The sequence below is a fragment of the Rhinopithecus bieti genome, unplaced genomic scaffold, assembly GCF_001698545.2.
Source record: "Rhinopithecus bieti isolate Rb0 unplaced genomic scaffold, ASM169854v2 scaffold_36959, whole genome shotgun sequence".
Classification (NCBI taxonomy): domain Eukaryota; kingdom Metazoa; phylum Chordata; class Mammalia; order Primates; family Cercopithecidae; genus Rhinopithecus; species Rhinopithecus bieti.
In genome coordinates, this window is record NW_016816945.1 from 3,509,474 (window position 1) to 3,518,551 (window position 9,078).

A 9,078-nucleotide genomic window follows, 5' to 3' on the forward strand; every position below is an offset into this window, starting at 1 on the left:
CTAAAATATGTCAAAATTCATGTATATTTTGATTTCCAAACTGAATCTTGGTAAACTTTAGGCCAAAATGTTTATTTTCTCTATGGATTAAGTAAAAGCATAATATGTACTAAATAAATTGTCCAAGGTCTCATGGTAAATTTTGTGAAATCCTGCAGGAGAACTTACTTCGCCTGGCATTAAAGAGTTGTTCTTTATTTATTCCTAATGCATTTCCTATACATTTTCATAGATAAGTATGTTACATAAATATTAGTATATGCAAAAGCTAAATAACTATAAAATACACATGACAACCTTGCTGTCAGTTTGACCTACATAAATTAATGTGCCAGCTCTAATAAGTAAAAAATAACTACTGTGTAATAACTTTTCTTGTCTTCTCAGAAATAAGAAATACTTTCATTAATGTGGTCATAGATGCTTTGTATGTCACATGTGTATTTCATAAGTGCAAGTTATTTAACAAGTAAAAGTTCATAGAATCTTCTTAAACTTCTTTCTTAGCTGCAAGGTGAAATCCCTGTAATAATTGCATATAGTGAATAATTTCTATTAATTATAATTTGACCTTATTCATGAGGATTTAATAAGCTATAATGTCTGGAATTTTATTAAATGCAGAGGCTCTGAATTGAGAAATATTTTTTACAAAATATGTTATTGTAGAAAATTTATTGTTCTTTCTGTGCCTCTATCATTTTTCTATAATGTGGAAATGATAATAATACGGGAGAAGCTGGTTACGAGGAATAAAAAGTTCATCTACAGCATTTACAAAACACTGCTTTGTTTTGGCCTTATTTTTTTTCTTTTAAGATTTGATGTAGCATATACCTTTGTAAAGTTTTTATAAGACTCATTAAGCATTTTTAATGAGGCCTGAACTGTACCAAAAAAACTGTTGGGTATTTTGAGTTTTGCTTTATACTTACCCTGTTCTTGCTGAAAGACTGCCATGTGTCTAGAATTGTGACTGTCTTTTTTTTTTTTTTTTTTTTTTTTTTTTTTTTTTTTGAACGAGTCTGGCTTGTCGCCCAGGCTGGAGTGCGGGTGGCCTGGATCCTCAGCTCACTGCAAGTTCCGCCTCCCAGGGTTCACGCCATTCTCCTGCCTCACGCCTCCCAAGTAGCTGGGACTACAGGCGCACCGCCTCGTCGCCCGGCTAGTTTTTGTATTCTTTTAGTAGAGACGGGGTTTTCACCGTATTAGCCAGGATGGTCCTCGATCTCCTGACCTTGTGATCCGCCCGTCTCGGCTCCCAAAGTGCTGGGATTACAGGCTTGAGCCACCGCGCCCGGCCGTGAGACTGTCTTAACAATGAGAAAAAAATAGTATGTTCTCCATAGTATTATGACAATCATGCAATCAGTTTTTGGAGGAAGTGGTCTACATGTCACGGTGAGGTGCTTAAGTCAGCTTTGCCTCTAGCAATATCTACCACACAATATTTCTTCTGTTGATATAGGTTTCTCTAGTGGAAAGCAGTTTTGTGATATCAGACAGCAATGATAACGCTTGGTAATGTTAATTTTCCTGTGTACCCTAAGAAGATAAGTTTTTATAAGCAATTAAAACTAATTTCTTAATACAGTAGAAAAAGCCATAACATGTACATTTGTTTTACAGTTACCATTTCTCTACTTTTGCTTCTTGTCGAGTGTGGTTTAGTTTAGCGATCAACTTGGATCTTATAGCTCAACTAGAAAGTAGTAAGTAGCAGTATCTCTGAAGTTACTCTAAACTGTTTTCTCCTAAAGTTACTACTATTTCTCTTTAAATGACTACTCCATGATAGTTATGTTTTTTTTTTTTTTTTTTTTTTTTTGAGACGGAGTCTCGCTCTGTCACCCAGGCTGGAGTGGAGCCACCGCGCCCGGCCAGTTATGTATATTTTTAAGGCCTTACCCTACCTAGCTTAGATTTGGTCTAAGTCATCAAATTTCTCCCTTAGCAACTGATTTCAACTCAGTATTTATAAAGCATATTCATTGCCATATGAGATAACCACAATGACCTGGAAGAATGTGTGCAATATATAAATGAAGAATAATTATATATTTCCTCTGTGCAAGAAAGAATATAGAAAAGAAATTGCAAGTAGTATAATAAAATATATATTAGAATAAAATATGAAACATTAAAGCAAAAGGCTACATTAAGTGCAAAAGAGGGCAAAATAAATATATGTTTTAAAATAATAGACAAGTTTAAAGAGATAGAACTTGAAGTAGTGTGGACATAAGCATATATCAAGATACTTTCAAATCTGTATCAATATAACTTTGCTTTTCTTATATTTAATGTTATAATTTCAATGTATCCTCATATTAATAATGGAAATATTAATCCTTTCTAATTTTCAGAAAATAATTATTTCTTCTGGACTAAGGGCTGATGATGCTTTTATTTTAAATGTAATAGCTAATAATAAACAGATCAAATCAGAAGAAAACCAACATGAATGTTCTTTAGTAAAATTATTAATGATAAATTACACTCAGTAGATTTAACACTACTCACCTTATAAATTTTATTTTTTAAAATTATACTGCAATTCTGAGGTCTCTTAGGGAACATTGTACTTTAACTGAATGTATGTATCCTACAACTGTTGTTTTACCAAACAAAAACATCTTGAATGTGTTTACGTTGTAGACAAATTAACGGATTTTTTTCATATTCAAAATACCAAGACATTTCCAGATTATTGTCTAATTCAAGGCAACCTAACATCAATATTGAATTATTACTAAAATTTGTGTGTTCCATAAGTATTGTTTAACCAATGATTTTTTTTTTTTTTTTTTATTGTTAGGAACAGTATTATTAGGTTGAGAGATATTTAACATAGAGGATAATTTCTCTTAAATCTTCTCAGTTAAGAGCACCAGGAAAATTAATAGACATATTATATTTACAAGCAAACTTTTCAAACTTTCTTCTCCCCCTTGCTTTGCTATTATCCTTGCCTCTCAGTGTTAATTCGTCATTCTTTTTATGTCAGCTGTCTGCACTATTAGTTGAGGATTTCCAAAATGCCGGAAGGTGCACCATCAGCTGTAGATACTTGAGTCAACAAGGTAATATCGGTTGATTTTGTTCTAGACAATACACATACACATAATTGCACAGAGTACACGTTGTGGAGGCACTTGGCAGATTTCAAAATATAACCTTATGTTATTGCACTAAGTGCCTAAAGCAGCACAGAATTTTCACAATAACATTTCTGCCCCCAATTATTTTTTTAAATTCTAAAAGTTTGGGGATCAGGTATTCTTCAAGAGTCACAATAAGAAAATGTAATTCTCATAATACTTGGATAAATTACTAAGCAATGTAACCGCTGCATTGCTCTACTTCTTAAATGCACTCCAGCGAATGAAACTGCATGTCCCTATTCAGGAAACACGGTCATTGCATCGGTGGAGTTATACCACATATATGCAGGTTGTTAATTTAAAGTTTAGATAAAAAAGCAATCCCTTATTTATGGTATAAAAAGATGAAAAGAAGATATATAGAACTAATCACAAATATTGCACCTGAAGAACTTCAATGTCTACAGGGAAATACAATTCTGATCCTTTAAGAGTAATCCTGTTAGTTATTAAATGAAACTATATCTAGAGTGTTAGTTATAAATTTAGAAACCTAAATTTCCCATGTCATATATTATTTGAGGGTATAATCACGCCAGTCTCTCAGAGAATATGCAGAACATACATCTCTGGTAGATCCATCATCACCTGAATTGATTGCATCAGAGTATACTGAAAGTGTAAGAGGCTATCTTTAAAGTATTAGCAAAGGGAATGATCAGTTAGTGAGTTCAATTTTCCAGAGTCCAGGCAGGATGCAAAAACAACTTGGTCTGTGGCAAGCTGTGCCCCTACTGAATACAATAGGAAAGCAAACTGAAAGCATCCTGGAGAATACAGAAAGATAGAACCAGGTCAGAAAATCAAAAGTAAGAACACGGAACAGTGATTCCAGTGACTACATAGAAAACCATCAGGAGAAATACCTAAAGAGTCAGGATTCAGGCTCACATTTCATGTGATGCTGGAGATGAATAAAATAAAATTTAAAAAAAGACAACATTTAAATTTCTTCCACTTTAAAAATTATGATTGCTTGATATTTCCTCTTTTACCAGTTCTGGCTTATGTGTTTATTTTTAGAGGTTGAGTTCACCTCACCCTTTAAGAAGTTACGATCTATAATATCACAGTCAAGAACAGTCTTTCTGTAAACTCCGACAAAAATGGATTACTAGAGAAATCTAACTTGTTTTAAAATCATTGCCATAAATAATGTGTTGTCAACTTTGTAAAGTCTTGCACATATGTATACACATTTGAAAGGAACCTGCATTTTGTATAATTTCATAGATATCTAGCATCATGAACATGTATATTAAAAATATTATTATATGTATGCCAATATAATTGTATAAACATGTATTTGTACTTAATGGCAAAAGTTGGTTCATAAGCTGGGAGAAATAATTTTCCCCATGATGTTCATATGTTTATATGTTCATAGCATAATATTCTAATTCATTTTCTAAATGCATTGTATTCAAGCTTATATCTAAGAATTTTTTGAATCTAATTTAAGTTTTCATAATTCACTATTTGAAAACATATTACTCAATTTTTTCTTCCTTGCAGAAACTTCTATACTTTTTCTCTCAAGGTTATACAGCCCTGAATCTGATAGCAACAGAACTTCAGCAATAACAGCAGATGCCATCTTACATTAATGTGAGTGAATATTTTTTCACAATATTTATAGTTTCTCTTCTTTGCACCCATGTTGACAGGGAACAATGTTGGGTTCAATGCTGGGTGCCCTAGAGGTGCCCTAGAGTTATTTTTAATGGATTCAATTTGCTTGTTCATGTGAGAACGGTTTTTCTTCTTAGATTTTTTTTGAGATATAGGAGAAACTATTTCTTACATAAAATATGTTTAAAAGTTTACTGTTTATATAAGCCTTCATTATAGAATCATAGAATTAAAAAAAAAACAGAGACTGTAGAGATCATCTATTCTACTGTTTCTCAAGGATAATAAGTCTACCACTCATTCCTATTTTTGTTTCTTTTCATGAATATAGTTATTCTCACCTACTTTGCCCACTTTTCCTACTTCTTTAGGTCAGCAGTGGATAATTTAACTAGTTTACTTTTTTGTAGTATATTTTGAATTATGAAACACTAAAGTGGTTTTAAGTCTTCATTTCACATAAAGAAACCACGTTGCAGAACAGCTTAGCTAATTATGAAAGAGCAAACAAATATCTAGTAGCAGAAGCAGGTCCTGAATGGCTCAGAAATGCAAGGCTGTTTCCCCCCGTGAATTATAACCTAGGAAGACTATACGTGAAACCAGAGCTTTGACTCCTTTCCCAATGCACATAACTGTCTGGCAGATACTGGTCAGTGGCCCTGTTATTCTCCTGCCAGCACCTTCATAATTTCCTGACTGAAAAACCTTAGCTCATCTCTTTCCATTCTTTTTTCTTTATGATTGCTATTTTAATTTTATCTTCATTTGCTTTCTTCTTAATTTCAATAAATTTCCCGTATTAATATATGTAATGCCAGAGTCCATAGAAAAGTGAAATCAGATTATGTAACGTTCTGGCTTGAAATAATCCAATGATTCACATTTCATTTGATGTCCTAATTACAGTGTTTATTCCCAAAATTCTCAGTGATTTGGCCACAGTCTAACAGGCAGTTATGTGCAGTAGGAAAGAGTCAAAGTTCTGCTTTCACATGCAGACACCCTCCATTAAACTCTTGTGTCTACCAACTATTTACAGTATAATCTTGGACATATTGTTTTACTGCTTTATTGCACAATTCCTTCATCTGCAAAGTGTGCATAATAATTTTACCTAATGAAATATTTCATAGGATTAAATGAGTTCATCTGTGTAAAGAGTTTAGACTAGTGCATGGCATAGAGCGTAAGTTTGAACTCTGTTATTACCCCCTACTGTTACAATCCCACAACACTGACCTTCTTTCATTTATTTGAACATTACTCTTGGGCCTTTAACCGTTAAGATTTCACTTACCCAAGTGTTTTCTATGTTTATCACTTTCATGACTTACAAACTTTCAGTTTATATGTCATATCCGTTACAGAGATTACATCTGACTCAAAAACACCCATCATCACATTCATTTATTTTCTGTCACATCAACCGTTTTCATCTTCTTCATGTCAATTTTAGATCTGATATTTCTTGTTTCTTAATTTATTTGCAATATCCCCTACAAAGATCTTTACATTCCTGAAAATAATAAAATTGTCTGTAATAGTTGTTATCCATTACAGTAGCTTAAGATTTATCCCTAGGGCTTGAACAGCCATAGAGTAGCAGACTCTCAAAATTATTGCTGAAGGAATGAGTTTTCTATTTATATTTATTTATTTATTTATTTATTTATTTATTTATTTTGAGATGGAGTCTGATTCTGTCACTCAGTGTAGAGTGCAGTGGCACTGTATCTGCTCACTGCAACCTCCGCCTCCTGGATTCAAGCGATTCTCCTGCCTCAGACTCCCAAGTAGATGCGATTACAGGCGCCAGCCACCATGCCTGGCTAATTTTTGTATTATTAATAGAGATGGGGTTTTATCATGTTGGCCAGGCTGGCCTCAAACTCGATCTCATGTGATCCACTCACATTGAACTCACAAAGTTCTGGGATTACAGGCGTGAGCCACTGTGCCTGGATGAGCTTACTGTTTTTCAATATTCCTTTTTTCTTTCATTCTGAGCATTTTGTCTTAAAAGCCCTCAATTCTTCAGATATTACTTCATAATTCTTCATACATTTCTTCATACATTTCTGAAAAATGTAAGTGGAAAAGCAAATAATTTTTCAACAATTTACGAATTAAGGAACCAAGCAATATAATTTTATTTCCAAAGAAGATATTTTTGTCCTGGTTATCTAGCCTGACTCCATCAACAGTTCTTTATGTCAGGGTCCACATATGTAACGCATCTGCTTGCCTGAAATAAAGAATTGTAATGAGATGAACCTCCTTTGAACCCTGAAGTTGGGTGTGACTTTACTGGGATGAGGAGAATAGTGCAACCAATGAAGATTTCACAATTGTATGTATATATAGAAAATAGTGATTAACTAACACTGTTACCTAAAAACATACCACTAAAATGTTTGGACATTTTGTGAGTTCAATAAACATGTTGATGAAACAATACACATAAATAAGATAGGTTAAAGAGCAAAACAGATTCATTTCACTTGATTTTCAAATATTTTAAATAAGAGCAACACTTTTAAAATTAAATACATTGCCTAAAATTTGGAAATATATATGTTTCTAATGCATTACATCATGATTATGCACATTTTAATTTTATAATACTGGATACTTCTTGATATGAACTATGCATCTTATATTTATAAAAAAATTACATTCAAATGCAGCTATGAGAGTTTATGTGTAAAATATTAGATAGGAAAGCAAAGTGACAACTATATTTGTATTAATCTACTTTTTTAAAGAAGTTGGAATTTTAAAAATCACACACCAGTCGGGAGGACCTGAGGTTCCTTTATTTGATTCATTAGATCTTTGGTTTGCTTTATTCATGTGTTATACAAAGCATAGTCACATGTAAGTTAGCTATTATTCTATATTCTTAAAATGGTAAAATTATCTTTATTTTTTGCTTATTGTTTCCTGGGTTTGTTTTTTCCAAATTTTCTTGCTTTGCTTATTTTTCACCTATTTGGTTTGTTACATATATGGTGCTTTGTAATTTCCTGTTACACAAGTGTATTTTTTCCTCTTCTATCCATACATTTTGCATATGTGATTTAAATTCTCAATGTGAACCACAATTAAAGATTTTACACATTTGTCAGAGCATGGTGTTAAAAAGTATGAGTTGGTTCTTTAGACTAAAATTATAGAATAGGCAGACATTGATTTAATCACAACTATAGGCATTGTTAAAGAATTCTAATTACATGTATAGATGAAGCATGGTACTAATGTATATTAGTTCACATATATTGGGGACCATGCCAGGGGTGGTGGAGAATGAACAGACACAAGAGACAAAGACAAACAGAGAATATGGCGGCCGCACCTAGAGCCTCCGCCTCACTTTATTTATACTCCATAAATCCCACGTCAGCAAAAATAACACAGTGCAAAACAAACTTTCTGCACCCAGATATAACCTTCTGCTTAGTTCCTTGTCTCTAAGTTCTTTCTTATTTGTCTGCCTTCTTGGCACCTACTAGAGTTCATTAAAAGTTCAACTAGAGATACTGTCCTTGACTACTGGAGTTCATTGAAAGTGCAACTAGCTAGAGATACTGTCCTTGAGCCTTATCTATTCTTAGCATATTATTTTCAGTGGCCCCTGCATTTCCCCCTTTTTTGTTTTGCCTCAATCTTAGAAAGGTAGCCCATACTTGTTCCTGTTTTTTCCTTTGTTTTTGGATGCGACGGAGGGAGCATCGGATTACCAGGAGAAGTAGACTCAATCCAAGCGCCCAAAGCAATATACTTCCAGAGATTGTAGAAATCCATGTTTTCATCTGGGTCCGTGGATTAAGAGCAGCAAGGCGTTGACCCAGCTCCTGCATAGTAGCTGCTCCGGACAATACATGTAATTGTTGTTGAAATGCTTCAGAAATGTTTTGAGTGAGTTCTTGGATGTCCAAACTAATATTTTTATGGCCTATTAATAATCTTCGGATTTCGGTCCAATTCTGAGAAACATTAAAAGGCACAGGTGTTACGCAAAATTGAGTGGAGTTCCAATCACATTGCAATGTTATTTGAGTACTGAGGACAGTGAGCTGATCTCCAAGCCACGTTAAGGCTTGTTCCACGTTGTCCAATCTTTCAGCGAGTTGAGAGTCAATGTTCCGTTGTTGAAGCCACAGCCGATGAGATTGCTCATGCCATTGTTGCACAAATTCAGCATTTTGTATGCTTTGATGTAGCGCGAGCCCTGCCACAGCTGCAGTGGAGGCAATGGCAACAAGGCTCATCACCAAGG